Source organism: Gossypium arboreum, chromosome 13 (genome assembly GCF_025698485.1).
Source record: "Gossypium arboreum isolate Shixiya-1 chromosome 13, ASM2569848v2, whole genome shotgun sequence".
In the NCBI taxonomy this organism is placed as follows: Eukaryota; Viridiplantae; Streptophyta; class Magnoliopsida; order Malvales; family Malvaceae; genus Gossypium; species Gossypium arboreum.
In genome coordinates, this window is record NC_069082.1 from 87,880,343 (window position 1) to 87,904,810 (window position 24,468).

A 24,468-nucleotide genomic window follows, 5' to 3' on the forward strand; every position below is an offset into this window, starting at 1 on the left:
TTCACCCAAAATTTAAAACTTTTCATCACATGCATATTGTCCCTTATACAAGCCTTCAAGAATTAAAACATACATAGGGGCAGTTCGGTACAAAACTGAGAACATTTGGTAAACTTTGGCCAACTTGTTAAATTTGCTTGCTTTAGTGAGTTACACGCCCGTGTGGGTGGGGCTGTGTGGTCGCACACACCCGTGTGGCTTGGGATACGCCAGTGTGGCTTGGGACACGCCCATGCCCTTAGCCCGCGTAACTCTCTGTTTATGACGTCAGCATACATTTAGGGGCACACGGCCATGACACACGCCCATGTGTCTAGCTTGACAAGTCATAATTTATACATATTTTTATCCCATGATTAGCATACTTTTGGATGAATTATCATCATATTTGTGGAATTTGATGCTCCTAATCCTTTAATTTCATGTTTTATACTTAGGTGAGCATAGGAGAGTAAAAAGATTGAGAAACGGGCCAAAAAAGAAGAAAATGGGTCAACGTGAGAAATCAACATAGCCTGGACTTCCTGAAACGGGTAGTTCACATGCCCGTGTCTATTTAACAGATTGTAACAAGGCCTAAGCCACCTCATATGGGCGTGTCCCTGTTGAGCCCAAGTCTAGTCCTATTCGGAAAAGGCCACTCTTGAGGGTCTTGAAGCATTCTAAAGCCTATATAAACACCCTAGGAGGTACCTAGAGAGGGCACACAGAGTAGGAGGCAAGGAATTACTCAAAGAAAGCTGATTGATGCATCTCAAAAGTTGGATTCCCTTTCAAGACTGAAGATCTCCCTTCAATTTCCTTCGAGATTTTTGGGTTTCTTTATGTTTTGATGTCATTATTCTTTTGAGATGTTTTCGTTTACACATATGAACTAAATTCCCCAAATACCTAAGGGGAATGAAACCTAAGACTGATCTTGTTATTATTTTCTGAATCATATGATAAATACTTGATTTGTTCTTAATTATGTGCTCTTAATTCTTACTTTAATATTCCAGGATATTGATTCAAGTATTGATGTGCTTATTTAGAGGAGAAAAAGTCCCTGTCTAAGAGTAGATCTAGCATAATTAAGCGGAGTTTATTACACCCCTAGACATAGGGCAACATAATTTTGCCGGATTAGGGTGAAACCTAATAAGGGAATCCATAAATCGAGTTAATGCAACACTAGGGGTTTTAATTAGAAAGAGATTTCAATTAATCAACCTAGGGTTAGATGTTGTTAGTCTCAAGAGAGATAATAATATAAATTAGGGATTTCTACAGATCAAGTCAAGTGATTAAATCCCCTGATTCAGAGTCAAATAACAAGTGAAGTCTAGGTGGATTTTTCCTTGGGCATTGTCCAAATCAATCAGTTTTTCACAAAAGTATTTCCCCAATTTTATTCCTGTGCATTCTTAGTTTAGTTAATTAATTTAGATAAAACAAACCCCTTTATTTTTAGGCTAGATAATAAAAAGAGAGTTAATACTAGTACTTTTAGTTCTTGTGGGTTCGACATTTCGATTTTTCTATAAACTATACTACTGTTCGATAGTTGCGCTTGCCTTTATCTTGATAATAGTTAGTTTTCAAGTATGATCAATCACAAAATTTAAAACTTATCGTGATTTGTTCACATCAAGCTTTTGGCGCTGTTGCCGGGGAACTAAAATATAGGAACGCTTAATTTTTATTACTTTAGTCATTTATTTTATTACAATTTAAGTTTTATTTTAGTTTTATTTTATTATTTTACTAAATTTTCTTTTGTTTTCTTCTGACAGGTTTTTATAGTTTATGACTAGAAGAAACCTGTCAGGACCATTACTTTTTGATAGTAAGATTGAAAGCACAGCTCATAGAAACCGAAGAGAAATAAGGCAAAACCTAAGAAACATATTGGAAGGACAAGAGGAAGATATCCATAATACAACCGAAGGGATGGCTGAAAATCAGAATAATCAGCTTCCTCATGTGGTTGCTGCAAATCCAATAAATCAGAATCCTGCTCCATGCACTATGTATGATTATGCTAAACGTAATTTAACAGGAATTGAGTCGAGTATAGTTAGGCCTGTTATTGCTGCAAATAATTTTGAACTGAAACCTAACACAATTCAAATGATATAGCAGTTTGTTTAGTTTGATGGTTTCCAGGATGAGGATCCAAATACTCATTTGGTTAATTTTTTGGAGTTTTGCGACACATTTAAAATCAATGGCATTTCTGATGATGCCATTTGCCTTCGGTTATTTCCCTTTTCATTAAGGAATAAGGCTAAACAGTGGTTGAACTCATTACCACGAGGTCAATCACTACTTGGGAAAAAATGACCAAAAACTTCTTACTTAAATAATTTCTAAAACTCCCCAAACCCAACCTGGAAGTTTGGCTCGAACTTGGCGTGTCACATTGAAGTGTTTTTCGAAAACCATGTTTCCATTAAAACCCTTCTTAATAATTAAAACTTATACCCTTTTAAACCTTATTAGAAAACCTCAATTTGAATAACATTCTTAACAACTTTGTAAAAATCTTGGTAGTTATGAAACTTACTTTAAAAACAATTGCGGTTACGTGATGTTTTGAATAACGAGAGTTGCTTTGGAAAATCGTGTTCTAATACTAGCAATTATAAGAACAATAAATAAAATTCCAAATTTGAAATCCGAAAATTACAACGGCTTTACTACAACCCACATAAAATAATTTAAAGGTAATAATCAAAATCGTAACATAAACAGGTGTGTGGCTTCCTCCGAGCCCCTAGCAACCCCGATCCATCTAAGGTCGGAAATTACCGAAAGGTTAATAAACGGGTGAGTTTACGAAAAATTAGTGTGAAATCCCTACTATAAAAGGAACAATCATCATCTAAAAGAATTAAAAGTCCGCCCCACCTTTACTTACAATTTCAAGACTAATCGGTCTTAGCCCATTACAACAGACAAGCACAGATGGACCTTAGCCCATTACGTAATAAGAAACATTATCGAATTGGAACCAAAATGAGAATCGAATCGTAATCGAATGTAATCGTAATCGTAATCAATATTAGTAATGTAACCGTAATCGTAATCGAATTAGGTGACGTAATCGTAATCGAATCGTAATCGATCAATCGATTAGTAATGTAATCGTAATCGTAATCGAATTACGTGACGTAATCGAAATCGAATGTGAATGCAATCCCAACCCAATCCACCGTATACACCCCATACCAACCTTACACCATGTGGGAGACAATTCGACCCACCCATCCGCTACACACGTAATTTGCAGATGGTCGCGTAGCGAATATCATGACGAGTCACCAGATACAGTTATTGTGGCAAAGCCACCAGAATCAGATAATGTGGCAAACCCACCTAACAAAATACGTGGCACATAGCCATCAGTGACGGTAATATAACTTGCGCACAGCCTTCGGTAAATATGATCGACACAGAGTCGTCAACAAATATGTTAGGCACATAGCTACAGGTAAATACGTTTGGCACGAAGCCATAGTCAAGATGGCATAAAGCCATATTTAGGTTGGCACAAAGCCATTAATAACGGGTCTATAATCGCACGAAGCCCACAACAACGACACACGACCTTCTGGCGTGATCGGCACTTAGCCATCGATCGGTCAATGATATTGTGACAGAGTTACCAACATGTGATATTGTGGCGAGCCACCGTATCAGATATTTGTGGCATAGCCACCGAACGCTTCCTCCATACAAAATCCCAACCCATGCAACATGTCATGTATGCGAATGTCATGCCCATATTTGAATCAAACAATCACACCAAGTCATTCATATCACCAACATATATTCACAATCAAATCACAAAAACACACATTCAAGTCACCACTTGCCCACAAGGGCAAAACAGTCATTTAACACCCTAGGGGCAAAATGGTAATTTTACCCCACAAGGGTATCTCGGTAATTCTACCCTACAGGGGTATTTTGGTATTTCTACCCTACAAGGGTATTTCGATAATTCTACCCTACAGGGGTATTTTGGTAATTCTATCCTATAAGGGTATTTCAAGAATTCTACCCTATAGGGTATTTGAAATTCTACCCTACGAGGGTATTTCAAGAATTTCACAATCAAGGGTAAAACGGTAATTCAGAAATCAAGGGTAAAACGATAATTTTGTAAACTGAGGGTAAACCAGTAATTTTGTAAATCAAGGGTAAAACGATAATTTTACAAATTGAGGGTAAAACTGTAATTCTGTAAATCGAGGGTAAAACAATAATTACAGAACCGAGGGTAAAACGGTAATTCTATAAATCGAGGTAAAACAGAATTACAGAACCGAGGGTAAAACGGTAATTTTGTAAATCGAGGTAAAACGGTAATTCAGTAACCGAGGGTAAAAGGTAATTACAGAACCGAGGGTAAAACGGTAATTACGTGAATTGAAGGTAAAACAAGATTTCAGAACCGAGGGTAAAACAAGAATTTCAGAATCGAGGGTAAAACGGTAATTACAGAACCGAGGGTAAAACGGTAATTACGTAAATCGAGGTAAAACAAGAATTCTATAAACCGAGGGTAAAGCGGTAATTACAGAATCGGAGTACTTTGGTAATTTTACAAGTCGAGGGCATTTCAAGAATTGGCAAATTAAAGTATTCTAAACATGGATAACAATACGAATGGGCCTAAAGCCTATTCTCTACCAAATGGGCCCACATGCTCGTGTAGCCCTTTTAGCCCAAACCTAGCCACGATATTCGATTCACCTAGCCTAGTCCAATATTTACTACACAATCAAACAACTTATCCAATTGGGCCCGTGAGGCCCATTGGGCCCACATGGCCCCTTTCTACCATCGCTACCAAGTAGCCATCCAACAACAAGAGTAGTGATAAATACACACCGATTGGAGACCGGAGTTAATCCACGCCCGAGCACTCTTAGCCGACGCCCAACCCAAACGAGCACGCCATAAAGCGAAAGGGATCAGCCAAGAAAGGTACCTTTACTCTCCTCATGGTTCTCTCTATTTAAAGCCAGCTTCCCATCCACTCTTATGTTAGCTTCCCGATGTGGGATCCCTCCATCATTAGAGTTTAAATTCAACACCAACTCTTGTCGCCCCCTGTTAGCAAAATAAATGCTCTTTGCTTGCCATGGGATTCGAACCCATGCCTCCCCTTAAATGCTCCACATGCTACTTGCCACTAAGCCACACGGCTTTTTGTGTCACAATTTCTCCAACAATATTCTTAAGGCCTACCTACTACACCCAGGGTTTGATTCACCTTAAACCAAAATTTTTGCTAGAGTCCAGGTTTGAACCCAAGACTTCTCCAACACTTCTCAACACACTTAACCACTAAAACAAGCCTTCATTAATGAAATTTGCATGCACAACAGAATATTATAAGCTGCCTTCAACCGCTCCCATGCTCAAGGCCCAAAACTTCTAGGCCCAAATTCAGGGTGTTACAATTTTCGTCGGCTAAAACGGATAAGTTGAGGAATGTTATCTCTTCTTCTGTGAAAATGGATCTAGAAAAACTCTATGATGCATGGGAGAGATACAAGGATCTATTGAGAAGGTGCCCTTACCATGGGCTACCTTTATGGTTACAGGTTCAGACTTTTTACAATGGTGTGAACCCTTCAACAAGACAACTTATCGACGCAGCCGCCTGTGGAACTTTAAACAACAAAACACCTGAAGAGGCTTATGAATTTATCGAAAAGATGTCGCTGAATAACTATCAGTGGCAAGTCATGAGAACAAAGCCAACAAAAGCAGCTGGTGTTTTCAACCTCGACACGGTTACTATGTTATCTAATCAGGTAGAACTTTTAAATAAAAATATTGACGGTTTATATGGTTCTACACAGGTACATCCAGTGATGAGGTGTGGTTCAAATGGAGGAGGAGTACACACATAATATCAATCCTTCAACTCTAGCATCAAGGAGGAACAAGTTCAATATATGGGTAACAATAATTCTAGACCTTAAAATAACCCGTGTAGTAACACATATAATGCAGGTAGGAGGAACCATCCCAATTTTTCATGAGGTGGTCAAGGAAATCAAAGGCCACAACATCCCCCAGGTTTTCAACAACCATCTTACCAACAGTTTATCTCAGTGTTGAAAACTTGTTTTTAGAATACTAAAATAGCACTTAAGAATCAACAAGCGTCGATCCAAGGGCTCGAAACTTAGATAGGATAGCTTACCAAATTGATTTCTAAACAACCACAAGGTAGCCTATTGAGTAACACTGAATCTAACCTAAGGGAACAGCTCAATGCGATTACCATCTAGAAGAGGAAGGGTTAGTTAAACTTGATCTAAAATCGAGGCAAAGAATTGTAGTAAGTAAAGATAAAGGTGAAGTAGACCACAGTGAGCGGAAACCGATAAGTAAAGAGCACAAACCTCGTGTGCCATACCCCAATGTGACAAGGAAAGACCACACGGACAAACAATTTGGTAATTCCTTAAATTATTAAAGAAATTACATATTAACTTACTGTTTATTGAAGCCTTTTCGCAGATGCCAAACGCAGTTAAATTTTTAAAGGAGCTTTTAGCAAATAAGCAGAAGTTGGATGAGGCGTCGCATGTAGAGTTGAATGCAGTTTGCTCAGCCATTCTACAGAATAAGCTAGCCAACAAATTGAAAGATCCAGCGAGTTTTACGATTCCTTGTTTAATTGGTAGCTTAGATGTTAATATGCATTGGCTGGTTTAGGGGATAGTATTAATGTCATGCCCTATAAAATGTTTAAACAACTAGGTCTTGGGAAACCCAAACAAACTAGGATGAACATTTAGTTAGCCGATAAAACCATTAGATTTCCTAGGGGTATTATTGAAGATGTACTTGTCAAAATTGATAAATTTATATTCCCAATTGATTTTGTTGTTCTAGACATGGAAGAGGATAGTGACGTACCTTTGATTTTAAGACAACCTTTTTTAGCAACTGCTAGAACTATTATTGACGTTGGTACAGGTCAACTCACACTTCGTGTGGGGGATGAAACAATCACTCTTCAAGCTCGAAATTTTACTAATACTGATCAAGTGGTGCAACGTTCTTTGCAGGAAACACGTTCGAAGAGTATACATGAACCTTGTTCAAGTATCAACAAAGGACCCATCTATGAAGAACGAAGGCTATAAATCGAGGAACTAGATGAATGGCGGACACAGAAATCGAGAACACACGATAAACCAAAACCACACCATGACGGGCTCAATGTTTCACCAAATCAACTTAAGGTTGGAGACAAAGTACTTTTAGATGCAGCAAAACCTCGTATTGCCACTTCTGAACCTAATGGAGGAATCCCTCTTACGGTACTTAGCATTTTTGGATATGTATAGTCGAGGTACTTCATCCCAAATTCGATACTTTTAAGGTAAATAGTACTATCTAAAAATTTATTTTGATGAGATTGATATACACTCCTCACACCACCATGACCATGCAACAAGAGAAGAAAGTCAAGCTTAGACTCTAAATAAGCGCTTCTTGAGAGGTAACTCGAGCACTAACAATGTTGATTTCTTTATATTTTTATTTTTAACATCTAAATCATTAACTGAGTCCTGAAATGTAGGTTTTCCAAATCCACATAGCAAGGCACACGGGCGTACCTTCGGCCGTGGGCATACACAGAAGACGACACTGCCGTGCGATACGGCTGTGGGAGAACAGAGAAAAATTTTTCCCCAACACGGGATTTGATACATTGCCACGGTCGTGTGATGTGGCTGTGGGCAATTCTGTCAAATCAAAACGGGCGTGCGGCACACCCTTGCCTATAAACCGTGGTCAAAACTGCCAAATTAACACGGGCGTACGACACAACCGTGCCCACCACCCGTGGTTGATACTGTCAAAATAACACGAGTGTACGCATATATTTACGGGCGTGGGAGAAGCGAACGAAGCAGGACATGATCGTGCGACATGGCCGTGTGCACCAACACGCCTAAGGAACACAGGCGTGGGTTGAATTTCAGACGCGCCCAAATTTGAAAATAACAAAATGCACGGGCTAAAATAAGGGCACATGGGCGTGCCCCACGGCCATGTGCCCCAATATCTATATAAACCCCCACTATTCATCATCCCCTTCCCCAAAACCCTAACCCTAGTCGTAGAAATCTCTTCCCTCCCACCGACCGGCCACCCCTAAACTCTCCACTCTTCTTTCATTTTCTCCCCTCTCTTTCCCTTTTCCCCTCTACTCACCTTTGCAAGAACACATGGCCTCAATACCCACGCCCGTGGCTGACCCCAACCACACCCCACAATCACGCCGTCGCTCTTCCGACCACTGGTTCTCCACTAACTGTTTTCTCATCTCTTTTCCTTTCTTTTGATGCTTACTATCATGATAATCTTAATTTTTACCCTATTATTTACATTTTGCTACTAATTGCTTACCATATCATCCTCATTCTTAGGATTTATTTCACGTATTTTATACCATTTTCTTACCATTATTAGCTACTTTAATCTCTTTCGTGTTGAATCTAGTCATGCTATCACTATGCCATTTGCCATAACATCTCTGCCATCAAGTTTGATTGCTTTTGGTTAAGTCTTGTTAGTGTTAGTAATTTTTGGTTGAATTTGTTAGTTTAATTCATAGTTAATTTCTTGTCAAAATTTTTAGTATATGTTATCTTAAGATATAATAGTAGTTCTTCTTGCAGGTATATCATGTCAAATCCACAAGGCAAGAAGACTGCCATCCCCGCCTCGAAGAAGCGCAGAGGAGCAGCATCCTCCTCGGGTCCTACCACCGGAATCCGACACCCATTCCTACAGTTTCCCCTAGGACCTCAGGAGGAACTCTTTCAGATACTACGAGCCCGACCCCTAGGTGTGGCCTGTTGCATTGATTGGGCCACACTCGAGCAGATCTAACTCACTAACTCTGTCCGGGCCCTCCTGACTACTGACCCGTGGGGGCTCTTCTTCGAGATCGTCGAGTCGACGTACCTTGAGCTCACACCCGAACTCAGCTCAACCTTCTATCTTCAAGTCATTATGATAGAGTTTTATGATCCTGGAACGGTCCAGTTCCATCTCGATGGTTTAGTTCGCCAGTTGAGTGTGCCTGATTTCAGAGTTTCGTTACGACTATACACGGAGGAGTTCATAGACGACAATGACAACTTCGCCAGCCTCCATCGCCACATCCACTACTCTCCTTTAAACTACTAGAGGGCCCTCGTTCTTGCTTTGGCCATATATGACCCTAGTCGCTCCAAGGCATCGGCTCTCGCCCCATCCCTGAGATATTTACACGCCATCCTAGCCTACATCGTGATAGGGCAGAGAGAGAGCACTGGCGTCGTCAACACCCACGACACCTACTATTTTTGGAGCATGACGCATGGGCACGTATTCGACCTCACCTATTTCATTGCCCTCACCATTCGCCATTAGACAGAGGCACAGAAAGGGAGTCATTCCCATAGGCCTTTATGTCACTCACCTAGCATGGTACTTTGGTCTCCTCAACACGGCGGCGCAAGCATCCTCCCTCACTCTTATCAGTTAGATGTCCCCACAGGGCATCCCGAGTATGCTACATATAAGGATGATCGAGTGACGACGTGGATTTGATCCTCCCCTGTACAGCCTCGTCCAGTCAGCCAAGTAGAAGGACCCAGAGGACATTACTGATGATGTCCCACCACCCCACGAGGATCCACCATCTCAGCCATCACCTATTCATCGTCCAGTTCATGCGACTGCTTCACTCTCTGACATCTCTGAGCGCCTCACTCGGTTCAAGCAGTAATATTTTTAGCGCTTCGATCACTTTGATGCAACATTACATCAGATTTGTCAGCACCTTCACATCTCATCCCCACCCCCACCTCGCGAGCCATCTAGCGGTGAAGATGTTTAAAGACTTTTATTTATTATTTTTATGTTTTTACTTTTATCTTTTTAAAACTACTTTTTATTTTATTTCTCTTTAATTTTATTGTTACTACACCCTTAGGTTTTATAATATATATTAAACAATTTATATTTTCGACCATTTCTTTATGAGTAATCATGCTACTTTATATTTCCTAAAGAGTTATTGATTTTATCGCAGTTATAAAGAGCTCCAAAGCTCAATATTACTTAGGAATTTGTAACTCCACTGGAAAAGGTTCTCCAGAACTGCGATGTCCTGCTCGACCACGACCATAGCTACCACCAGATATAATATTATTTTGACACAGGACTTGTGGAATAACGAACCTCTACAACCACCGGAGTATCCTCCTCCAATCTCACACTTGCCTTGGCCGATTACTTTCCATAACTCCAACTCAAGAATTCCATTTAACATTCAGGAAGTTTCACTTCTCTCCCTATCTTATGATTTTATATCTATATTTTTCATTAATCTAACTTTGTACATTGAGGACAATGTACATCTTAAGTGTGGGGGGGTTATTTATATCATTATCAGAAAAAACCTGGAATTTTGTCTTGTTCTCAAATAATCTTCTCATATCATTATTAGAATGAATTTTGATTAATTTATGATTTTTATTGATAAAATCTTGAATTAAAATATAGGCATTTTATGCATTGATTGTTAGACTTTAAGGAATTAGAGGATCAAGCATGATAAAGTTGATTTTTGAGAAATAAAATTTTTTAGGTTGTTTCCCCAAGTTTAGGTATTATCTTAAGTTGAAATTCACAGGTTAAACATCAAAAAGCCATAATTTTTGAGAGATTTTGAGCCTTTAAAGCATATATTATTTCTTTCGTGCTCACTTTTATTGTTGCTTTAAGTGCGTCAATATCGAATTGTTATTCTAGAACTTGATTGATTATGCATGTCAATACCAAACCTTTGATTTGATATGTTCAGATGATAAAGGCACTTAGGTTTAACCCACTCACTCCATAAAAGCCTACCTTCATAATTAACCCTTAGTGAACTCTCATGAGCTTAGAAACCCATTCATTGATTTACCCGTAATATTAACCCATAACCCATTATTGTTGAAATCCCCTCAATTAATTTGATCCCTATTTTTGTCGAGATTCGATTTGAATAAATTGCTTAGATATGTTTTATTTTTAGCAAAGTTCTAAAATATTTGATTTGTTCTTAAAAAAAATTTATGAAATTATGTAATGCTTAGATTAAAACGATGTTATCCATGGAGAAAAGCTCAATTAGGAATGTAATTTGTCAGTTTTAGTATTTTTCTAGTTAGGTAATTTTTCAATCCAATCTCGATTCTAACCTTCTTTTTCAGCTTGTGACCACGCCCCCTAACCAAAGCCACGTTACAACCCTCTAAAGACCATTTGATTGATGTATCATCTCAATATATAGTAGTGGAGATTTGATTTTCACGCAAGCCTATGGTAATAACTTTTCATATTGACTGTTGAATGCTAAATTTCTTGTCCTTAAACACCTCGAGTGATTTGAGTGAATCTTTATTGAAGGTGTGAAACTCTATGATATTTTGAATCAAAGGTGATTACTTAGATGAAGGGAGACACCTATGTTTTCGTGATAAAATGCTCAACATGGAATGTTTGAAACTATGATGTTCTTCGAGTTGAATTTTCAAATGTATGATTACTTATAGATTATTTTGAGAAACTATTGATGAGAATTATAAGTTGAGAAGAATTTATTTTGATTGTGAGTTGAGGATTTTGCTTAAGGACAAGCAAACGCTTAAGTGTGGGGGTATTTGATAAGTCGTAATTTATACATATTTTTATCCCATGCTTAGCATATTTTTGAATGAATTATCATCAGATTTGTGGAATTCGATGCTCCTAATACTTTAATTTCATGTTTTATACTTAGGTGAGCATAAGAGAGTAAAAAGAACAAGAAACGGGCCAAAAACAAAGCAAATGGGTCAACATGAGAAATCAACATGGCCTGGACTTCCTCACATGGGTAGTTCACACGCCAGTGTCTACTTAACAGATTGCAACACAGCCTAAGCCACCTCACATGGGCGTATCATAGGGGCATTTCCCTACCGAGCCCAAGTCTAGTCCTATTCAGAAAAGGCCACTCTTGAGGGTATTGAAGCATTCTAAAGCCTATATAAACACCCCAAGAGGTACCTAGAGAGGACACACGGAGTAGGAGGCAAGGAATTACTTGAAGAAAGCTGATTAATCCATCTCAGAAGTCAGATTTGCCTTCAAGACTGAAGATCTCCCTTCAATTTCCTTCGGGATTTTTGGGTTTCTTTATGTTTTGTTATCATTATTCTTCTGAGATGTTTTCTTTTACACATATGAACTAAATTCCCCAAATACCTAAGGGGAATAAAGCCTAAGACGGATCTTGTTTTTATTTTCTGAATCATATGATAAATACTTGATTTGTTCTTAGTTATGTGTTCTTAATTCTTGCTTTAATATTCCAGGATATTAATTCAACTATTGATGTGCTTATTCAGAGGAGCAAAAGTTCCTGTCTAAGAGTAGGTCTAGCATAATTAAACGGATTTGATTGCACCCCTAGACATAGGGCAACATAATTCTGCCGGATTAGGGTGAAACCTAATAAGGGAATCCATAGATCGAGTTAATGCAACACTAGGGGTTTTAATTAGAAAGAGATTTCAATTAATCAACCTAGGGTTAGATGTTGTTAGTCTCGAGAGAGATAATAATATAAATTAGGGATTTCTATGGATGAAGTCAAGTGAATAAATCGTCTGCTTCAGAGTCAAATAACAAGTGATGTCTAGGTAGATTTTTCCTTGGGTATTGTCCAAATCAATCAGTTTTTCCCAAAAGTGTTTCCCCAATTTTCTTCCTATGCATTCTTAGTTTAGTTAATTAATTTAGATAAAACAAACCCCTTTATTTTTAGGTTAGATAATAAAAAGAAAGTTAATACTAGTACTTTTAGTTCCTGTGGGTTTGACATTTCGGTCTTGCTATAAACTATACTACTATTCGATAGGTGTGCTTACCTTTATCATGATAATAGTTAGTTTTCAACTACGATCAATCATAAATTTAAAACTTATCGCAATTTGTTCACATCATAGCCTGTGCTCGACACTGACTTAAAATTTTAGGTGCAGGGGACGCACGGCCATACCACACGCCCCTGGGATCATAAGAGTGATCGTCTCATGTATGCACTCCCGCGAATCTCGCATCTTACGGCGGTATTACCAGTCTAGGCTAAATCCCCCGTATCGTGAACTCATAAGGTGATGTCGGGATTACCAGTCCAGGTTATATCCCTTATAGTGACAAACACCCTTAATGAGCTCGAATCTAAAATACCAGTCCAGGCTAAATTCAGACTCTAATCGGATTACCCGTCTAAGCTAAATCCATAATGCACACATATTCTTTAGGAGGCTCGGTCACTCAAGGAACACCCGTCTAGGCTAGATCCTTTTCTATATCTGAGATCAACGAATTACTCGTCCAGACCAAATTCGTTTCTGCAACACATGCAGGATCTCAAGTCACATGTAAATCATGGTTTATCCATCGAATTTCCTTTTCAATCTTAACCTGGTCATTTATCAACATATTATTATTAAGAATGTATTGCATAGATTTTCATGCCATCATCAAATACAATTATCATACATTCATAAAAGATACAATTAGGCATATTATGAGTTTAAGTTATCCAAACTTACCTGGTATTCGTCTCGGAATCGTGTTTCGGTTATTTTAAAACTTTTCATTTACCTCGATCAACCTCCGAAATTTGTTCCTCGGGGTCTATAATAATAAAATTAAATTATTAACACCTCACATTATACCTTTTCAAGTCTAAATTTCACCCTCGGTCCAAATGACTGTTTTGCCCCTAACCTTTCACATTTTTACGTTTTAGTCCCTAGGCTCGTATAATGAAATGCATGCTATTTCTACCTTACCCAAGCCTAGCCGAACACTTTTCCCTCTTATGATAGCCCACATTTTTCCATTATTTCACATTTCTACCTCATACTTTACACCTTTTGCAAAAAGGTCCTTTTAGAGGTTTTTCATGAAAATCACGTAGGAAAAGATGTTTAACACACATCCAACTTTCATATTCCTCCATAAAACATCAAAATACAGGTAACTCATGCATTGGTAAATTTTTAAACATGAACCCTAGCATGAAATATGGGTAGAAATTAAGAGAGCAAGCTACCAGGATTTCAAAAATACGAAGAACATTAAAAATGGGGATTGGGAGCACTTACTATTGAGCTTGAAAAGCTTGAAAACCTTAGCTATGGAGAACTCCAAATTTTTGGTAGCAACATGAAAGAAATGAGCTGATTTTTGGCTTATATTTCCCATTTTATTTCATTAAAATGCCAAATGGACAAAATGCCCTTAAGCCCTTTCTTTAAAATTTCATCCATACAAGCCCAATTTTGTCCAAAAACTTAGAAATTGGGTAAATTAATCTCTAACGAACGCTAATTAATAATCTAAAGCAATTTCATACAAATTGCTTCTAGAATCCAAGTTTTGCAATTTATTCAATTTAGTCCCTAATTTCTAGTTGGACACTTTACTCAAAGAATTTCTTCATGAAACTTTAACACATGCATATCATCATATTCTAGACCTCATAATAATCATAAAATAAATATTTCAATGTCAGATTTGTGGTCCTGAAACCACTATTCTGACTAGGCCCTATTCTGGGATGTTATATTTCTCCCCCCTTTAAGGACTTTCGTCCTCGAAAGTCTTACTAGTAAACAGGTTCGGATATTGGCTTCTCATGGTTTCTTCAGGCTCCCATGTAGCCTCTTCCACACCATGCTGATTCCATAATACCTTTACCAAAGTCACATCTTTATTTCTCAACTATTTAATCTCATGAGCCAAAATCTTGACTGGTTCCTCACCATAAGTCATGTCCGGTCAAATTTCAATCTCAGTCGATGAAATCACATGAGAGGGGTCTGATCGATATCGTTTTAATATAGATACATGGATAACATCGTGAATCTTTTCCAATTCGGGTGGCAATGCCAAACGATAGGCTAATGGTCCAACTCTGTCGATGATCTCATACGGTCTAATAAATCGCGGACTCAATTTGCCTTTCTGACCAAATCTCAACACCTTTTTCCATGGAGATACTTTCAAGAATACTCTATCTCCAACTTTGAACTCAATTTCTTTTCTTTTCAAATCAACATATAACTTTTACCTATCCAATGCCACTTTTAAATAGTTTCTTATCACTTTAACTTTTTCTTCAGTTTCCTTGATCAGATCAACTCCGTGAATCTGACTTTCCTTGAGTTCTATCCAGTACAACAGAGTTCGGCACTTTCTACCATACAAGGCCTCATAAAGTACCATCTTCAAACTTTTTTGGAAACTATTATTGTAGGAAAAATCTACCAATGGTAAGTATTTTTCCCAGCAACCCTGAAATTCGAGGAAGCAACATCATAACATATCCTTAAGAATCAGAATCATCTGCTTAGACTGGCCGTCGGTCTATGGGTAAAAAGCCGTACTAAAACTCAATTTTGTACCCAAGGCTTCTTGTAACTTTTCCCAGAACCTCAAGGTGAACCTCGGATCTCTATCTGAAATAATCGACAACGGTACCTCGTGTAATCTTAGAATTTCAGATATATACAAGTTGGCCAATCTATCAAGAGAGTACTCTGTTCTTACCAGAATGAAATGAGCCAACTTCGTCAACTTATCCACCACAACCCATATAACATCTTTCTTTTTCGGGGTTAATGGCAATCCTGTCACAAAATCCATAGTAACTCTGTCCCACTTCCATTCGGGGACCATCACAGGCTGTCACAACCCTGAAGGTACTTGATGTTTAGCTTTGACTTGCTGACATATCAAGCATTTTGATACAAATTTGGAAATGTTTCTTTTCATGCCATTCCACCAGTACATTTTCTTCAAATCATTGCACATCTTGGTACTTCTCGGATGAATAGACAAACGAGTATCATGTGCTTCTTGCAAAATTTTTCGAATAAGCTCATCATCTTTGGGTACACAAACCCTATCTCTGAAAGTGAAACATCTATCAGGACCGATCCAAAAATCTGATTTAGTGCCTGACTCACATTGAATTCTTTTAGCTTGTAACCCGCTGTCATTAGTTTGAGCATCATAAATTTCCTGCAGAAATGTCAGCCTAGCTTCTAGCTCTGCCAAAACTGAACCATCATCAAGCAACGCTAATCGAGCATTCATGGCTCTCAGTGCAAACAAGGATTTTCTACTTAACGCATTGGCAACCATATTCGCCTTTCCCGGGTGATAGTCAATGATGAACCCATAATCTTTAATTAATTCTAACCATCTCTGCTATCTCAGATTCAATTCTTTTTGAGTCATCAAATACTTCAAACTCTTGTTGTTAGTAAATATTAGACAAGTCTCACCATATAAATAATGCCTCCAAATTTTCAAGGCAAAAATAATGGCAGCAAGCTCTAGATCGTGCATCGGATAGTTCTTCTCGTGTGGCTTCAACTGTCGGGAAGCATAGGCTATCACCTTGCCATCTTGCATAAGTACACAACCCAATCCATTTAAGGATGGATCACTGTAGACCACAAACTCTTTTCTCAGCTAAGGTAATACTAAAGCAGGAGCTTCAGTCAGTAATGTCTTTAACCTTTCGAAACTCTGTTGACACATTTCTGTCCATTCAAATTTAACGTCTTTCTGTAGAAACCTCGTCATTGAAGTCGCTGTCAAAGAGAATCCTTTTACAAATCTTCAGTAGTAACCGTCTAAACCCAAAAAGCTTCTAACCTCGGTTACATTTTTAGGCGGTTTCCATTCAACAATGGCAGAGATCTTACTTGGATCAACTCAGATGCCTTCACCCGAAACAATATGACCCAAAAACCCAACTTCTTGGAGCCAAAAATCATTTTTGTTAAACTTAGCATACAGTTGTTTTTCCCGTAAGGTCTACAACACAGTTCTCAGATGCTTCGCATGCTCTGTCTCATCTTTAGAATAAATCAAAATGTCGTCAATGAAGACAACGACTAACTTATCCAAGTATGGCCGAAAGATCCTATTCATTAGGTCCATGAATACGATCGGTGCATTCGTTAACCCAAATGGCATAACAAGATATTCATAGTGGCCATATCTCGTTTTGAAAGCTGTCTTAGGCACATCTGATTCCTTAACTCGCAACTAATAGTAGCTGGACCTCAAGTCTATCTTAGAGAACACGGTGGCTCCTCTCAACTGGTCGAACAAATCATCGATCCTTGGCAAAGGATACTTATTCTTGATAGTTACCTTGTTTAGTTGGCGATAATCTATACATAACCTCATTAAACCATCTTTCTTCTTTACAAACAATAAGGGGGCACCCCAAGGTGAAAAACTTGGCCTAGCAAAACCATTATCCATCAGCTATTGCAATTGTGCTTTTAGCTCGATCGGTACCATCCTGTACGGAGCAATAGAAATGGGAGCTGTTCCTGGCACCAATTCAATACCAAACTCTTTCTCTTTCAGGTGGTAATCTGGGTAATTCTTCCGGGAACACGTCTGGATATTCACATACTATTGGCATAGACTCAATCTTCAACTCTGTTTCCTTAGTGTTCAATACAAAAGCAAAGTAGGCTTCGTACCCTTTTCTCATATATTTCTAAGCAACCATTGCCATGATTACAACCGGCACCGTACCCAATTCTCTTGAATCAGCCCGTAGAATCTCACCATCTGGGCATTTCAATTTAATATACTTGCTACCACAGTTTACAATTACATCGTACAAGGCTAACCAATCCATACCAAGTATTACATCAAACTCATCAAATGGTAACAACATAAGGTTAGCCAAAAAGCGTTGACCCTGAATCGTCAAAGGACAATTCGTAGGTTCAATGGGTTCGACACTCTAATAATGAATTTCGTAGGTTCAATGGGTATATTCATACTAGACACCAATCTCATGCAAATGTATGAATACATTGACCTCGTATCAATTAAGGCAACAACACATGTATTATAAAGAGAAAAAATACCCGTAATAACATCAGGAACAGAGGCTTCCTCTCGAGCGCGTATTGCATACGTTCTTGTCGGGTCACGAGCCTCTAATCTTGCAGCATCTTTAGTCACAGCGCGACTGCCACTAGTACTTCCAGGATATCTAGGAGGTCTACCTCGTGCAATGGGAGCACTCGATTTCGGGGCTACTTCCACTTCTTTTTCATTCCGCTCTGGACAGTGCCTGAGGAAGTGGTCAAGAGAACTGCATCTGAAACATGCACCGCTCTTCATTCGGCACTCTCCAGAGTGAAATTTTTTGTAGCTCTTACACTTCGACTTTTGGTCATCTACACTCCACACACTAGACACCATCAGGGAATAAGACTTCTGATTATGCCGTTTGGAGCCTCTCGCTCTACCCGAATACCCTACCGATGAAGTAGAGCGTTCGTGTTGGCTCATTGATTTCTTGGTGGAAAACGAGAGCGTCTTACCGCTGGACCTCTTGCCTGAAACTCGAGCTTCTCTCTTTGCATGCTTTCTTTCATTATTGAGCTCCCCGACTTTCTTGGCCCGATCTGCTAATGCGGTGAACTCCCGTATTTTAAGAATCCCAATCAACAACTTGATTTCCTCATTCAGACCTTCCTCGAAGCGTTTACACGTTTTTGGCTCAGTTTGAACCTATTCAGTTGCAGACTAACTTAGCCTTACAAACTCCCTTTCGTATTCTGCTACAGTCTTATTTCCTTGTTTTAGTTCCAGGAACTCATTTCGTTTCGAGTCTAATAACATTTGATTGATGTATTTCTTCTTAAACTCTGCTTGGAAAAATTCTCAAGTGATGTTTTCTTTTGGCATCACGGAAGATATAGTCTTCCACCAGTGGTATACAGTATCCTTCAGAAGAGACACGACACACTTTAAGCACTCTCAAGTGTGTAAGATAATTCATCTAACACCCGACTAGTATTCTCGAGCCACAACTCAATTTTTTTAGCATCATCGTCGATCTCCGCTCTGAATTCCTCAGCCCCATACTTTCTAAGCTTATTTACAGGGGCCTTACCAATTCTTACAGGTGCCATACCTCGTTGCAAATCCTCATCAGGTTGGTTAGGGGGCGGGGGAGACCATATGTTGGGGCGATTCCTCAAATAATCCCCAAACCATTCATCCATCATATCAAAGAAGGCGGCTCTTGTAACACCCCTAACCTGTATCCGTCCCCGGATTAGGGTCATAGGGCATTACAGAATAAAACACAATTCCGATCAATTATATAAAACATTTATATAATCACATGAATTAGTCTAAAAAATTGACTACGTTTTAAATCATAAATTAATACAACTACCATTTCATACATGAGGCATTAATACAATGATAGCCTATACGAACCTCATATATGTAACTTATACCTTACAACCAAATCAACTTTCAATTATAATTAAATTCAATTCATTCTCTAGACTATTCGACCAATGTAAAATATTAATACAAATTTGCGAACTTATAAATGACAAGTAAGTTTTTATATTTAACCTTATGTGTTTATCACCTTAGTAAACATATATACCGTAAGCAAAATTACTCATCTTACTCTATATGTGTACTAAGACATGTTTGCATACATCTTTATATCAAGTCGCACTTAAGGCAAGGCATACTATATAAAATCACACTTATGGAGATTCAAACATATATATATTTATATGGTCAATATGGTAGTATACATTACCATTATCATGCGCATCATGCCACTACTATCACAATCTCATTTAGAAGTAAGTGCATATACAAGACTTTAATTAAATTCAAACATATGACATGTTCATTTCACGTATTACCTTAAATTACACAAAAACCATTTCTATATTTTCGTGAACATACATACCGAAGCACAAGTGTTAAAAATATATCATAATAAACTTTTCCATATTCTCGAACCCTATCAAAAATCCAAGACACCCAATCATGAATATTACCTTGTTTCAAACATGCAAGATTTACCTCACGTAATAATCAAAGATATATAACGTGCAACATATAGCCATAATCATCATAGACCATATCTAGCATAATTTAATTCAAAAATATTAATTAGCCATTTTAGCATGGCTTTATACAAAACTAAAATTTATCGTTCAAACCACACTTCAGCCTATACATGCCATAATTCAAATTTAACTTAAAAAGGTGCCCAAAATAGTAGATAGTGTGATGAACTTCGTAGATGATCCCCGGGCTTGTAACTTGATTTCCAATATCTATAAGACAAAAACAAATATACACATCGTAAGCTATTATAGCTTAGTATGTCATAAGCAACTAAACAACCCAACAAGTATTTACCTCAATTATGCTAACTAATATTTATAGTAACTAAACACCATTTAATCTCAACTTATAACTTTTAAGTACATCCACGTATACACATTCGCACTTAATCATCATTTGGCCGAATTGTCAAACATACACATTGTCTATTTATCAATCAACTTTCCAACCACATTGTTTTACCCTATCGAATACACATATTCATTTATATAGAAGTTCAAGAGTCAAAATATCACAATAAGTATTTACATTTCTTACTTGGCCGATTACTCACCTGACCATTTGAGCATATTAATATTCAACTTCTCAAAACCACTAGTTATATTATAATCATGCTTGCATATACTTTTATACATAAGCTTAAAAATCACTATGTAGTATTGCATATACATATATATATATCCAACAAGGCCAATTATACCTAAACTCACATTGCACTTAATTGTGAATCATTTTCTCATACTCAACTTATACAACCACAAAGCCGAATACACATATATTAACATTACTTAAGTCGTTATCATAAATTATGCATGATTAAAACAAATCAAGTATCAACTCACCTTATCATTAATAGCCAAACAACTAATTCGTACCTGGTCTTTTAACTTGTATTACACAATCCTACACCATTTACCTTTGCCCGATGAACCATTCGGAATTGGATAGGACACTCAGATAATCACATAAATCGTACAATGCCAACGTCCCAGACGTGGTCTTACATGTAACCACAAAACGATGCCACTGACCCCGACAGGGTCTTACTTGTAAACACATATCGAAATCACAAACCGATGCCATGGTCTTACTCGCACACATATATCGGAATCCTATGTCATGACATATGTATCCTAGCTATTCCTAAGGTTCATACAGGACTTCCAGACGTCGTATCTCGGTCGAATTGAGCTCGGAAGTGTTGTAGCCAAATTTAAACATATTCGGCCATAGCAAATTTTAATCTTAACATTTCATAATAGCATGTAAATATAACATTAAATTATCAATAAACACGTCTATTTGCTTATAAACTTACCTCAGACAATACAAAACGAAATCGGGCAGCTAGTCGACAACTTTCGTTTTCCCCCGATCCAAATCCGATTTCTTTGGTTCTTGATCTAAACATATTCAAATTAAGCTCATTCAAACATATTTTCATTCAATTTAGTCCAAAAACACATAAATGGGCAAATTACCATTTTACCCCTAACATTTACAATTTTTACAATTTAGTCCCTATTGCACAAAACACAAAATACACAAAATTTCCAAATACTTATGTTGGGCCAAATTTTACCCACTCTCAAAATAGTCCATATATTCAATTTATTTCACATTTTAGTCCCCTCAAATTATTATTTTTGCAATTAAGTCCCAATTACTCAAAATCATCAAAAACTCCAATACAAAACATGTTAATCTAAAACATACCTTTCATTTTTCATCATCAAACAACAAAAATCACAAGCTATCAACAATGGCTCAACTTAAAATATTCATCAAAATCAAAAATTCAAGCATGGGTTTTGTATTACTCGAAGCAACGATCTCAAAAACATAGAAATTATCAAAAATCGAGTTCAACACGTACCTTGATTGAGCTTAGAAATGGCTGAACCCTAGGTTTCTCTTTTTCTTTTCTTTTGTTCTTAGTTTCAGTCAAAAGAAAAATGGATGAACATGGCTTATTTTTATGTTTTATGATATATATTATAACTTATTATAATTTAAAGTTTAATTTACATATTTAACCTTGATGAAGTAATAATAAAATCTCATAATGCATGTCTTTTACCATCCAAACAATGTGTTAATGGGATATTTTCAACATATATACTCCCATTTAGAAAGCCATTAACAAATAAGCCCTTTAGAAATTAAACTATCCAATTTTCTATTTACGTGATTAAGTCCTTTTATTTAATTGGACACTTAAAAGACGAAATTAAATCACAAAAATTTCACAGATATAAATTCACACAAAATAAACACAGAAAATAATTTAAAAATATTTTTTTGACTCGGATTCGTGGTCTCGAAACCACCATTCTGATTAGGGTCTAAATCGGGCTGTTACAGCTATGGCCTCTTTCCGACCTTCAGACATAAGCCTTCTACTATTACTAGATAAAGCTCATTGTATGAAAGCTGGAGCATGGCTCTTAACCCCCTTGGACTTATCTTGAGCTTGATTGGAAGACATTTACTATATTCAAAAACAATTTAAACAGTTAAGAGATGTCACACTATCAATATTCGAATAATGACATGTATAGCGATTCTCAATACTTTCACGATAGTCCTAGAACTGACTAAATCATAGCTCTGATACCACTAAACGTAACACCCCTCACCTGTATCCAATGCCAGGACAGGGTTTGAGGCATTACCGAGCTTACACATTCACAAACACACTAAATCGGGTCACCGAATTTCACCCAAAATTTAAAAATTTTCATCACATGCATATCATCCTTGATACAGGCCTTCGAGGCTTAAAACATACATCGGGGCGGTTCAGGACAAAACCGAGAATACATCGGGCAACTTGCTAAATTTTCTTGCTTTAGTGAGTCACACACCCATGTAGGTGGGGCTGTGTGGCCGCACACGCCCGTACCCTCAGCTTGTGTAACTCTCTGTTTATGATGTCAGCATACATTTAGGGGTAAACAGCCAAGACACACGCTCGTGTGTCTAGCCTGTGCTCAACACTGACTTAAAATTTTAGGTGCAGCGGATGCACGACCATACCACACGTTCCTAGGGGCAATCCGTGTGTCACACACGGCCTAGACACTCGCCCGTGTGTCTACCTATGTGGACCTTGTTAGGTTGTTTTCTAAGCCTTTGGTCACCCTCTATCAACCAATCACACTTATAGGTTACCTTAATACATAATAAGGCCAGATTATATACTTACATATATCCTTGATAAATCTCATTGCATGTAAACCTCATATCATCGGTTTTATACATGCTAGGTTATTTCCTTTGTATTAAGCAATTTCCATGCCTCATTAACACCTTTAAGATTGGCTCATTATTGTAACTCATTGCCAATTATAGGTAAGCCACTCCATTTAAACATAAACATGCATAGATTTGTAGGTCATAGCCTACTTCAAAATAAGCCAATTTCCATGGCCAAATACAAGAAGATATGTAAACTTTTACAAGCTTTCATATGGGCAATTCAAATGACACATATCACAAAATGAGCCAAAGCCCTATACATGCCATTGAACAAAATAAGAGTATCGATATACCAAAGCTGGACTAATTGATAGTGTATTGATTCTCCAACCGTCTTCCAATCTTTACGAGCCATCGAGTTCTGTAAGATAGGAAAAAGAGAGGGGTAAGCATTTACATGCTTAGTAAGCCCGAATAACTGGAAAGTAAACATACCAGATAATTAGCATACAACCATATTTAGCAAATATACCAACAAGAATGAAATGGTTTCCCTATCACATGCACTCAAACAACAAGTTAGTCACAATAATAATGTACCATGTAGTTTGTCTTTGATGAGCTCATCATTGATCCTTTCATTTATACATATTTCTCATGTTAATCCCGTTGACTTTATAGGAAATTTCGATGGGTTACCCATTATCCGTCAAGTCATAAGAGTGATCGTCTCATGTATGCACTCCCGCGAATCTCGCATCTTACGGCGGGATTACCAGTCTAGGCTAAATCCCCCGTATCCTGAACTCATAAGGTGATGTTGGGATTACCAGTACAGGCTAAATCCCTTATAGTGACAAACACCCTTAATGAGCTCAGATCTGAAATACCAGTCCAGGCTAAATTCAGACTCTAATCGGATTACCCATCCGGGCTAAATCCATAATGCACACATATTCTTTGGGAGGCTCGGCCACCCAAGGAACACCCGTCCGGGCTAGATCCTTTTCTATATTTGAGATCAACGAATTACTCGTCCAAGGTAAATCCTTTTCTGCAACCATGCAGGATCTCAAGTCACATGTAAATCATGGTTTATCCATCGAATTTCCTTTTCAATCTCAACCGGGTCATTTATCAACATATTATTATTAAGAATGTATTGAATAGATTTTCATGCCATCATCAAATACAATTTCATACATTCAT

At 37.7% G+C, this 24,468-nt stretch overlaps 1 non-coding gene across 1 annotated transcript; it reads right to left on the bottom strand.

Moving 5' to 3' along the window:
* Positions 1-5,477: 5,477 nt before the first annotated feature.
* On the bottom strand, positions 5,478-5,584 carry LOC128287159 (small nucleolar RNA R71). The gene has a single exon (XR_008277855.1). It is a non-coding gene; the product is annotated as a small nucleolar RNA R71 (small nucleolar RNA).
* Positions 5,585-24,468: the final 18,884 nt, after the last annotated feature.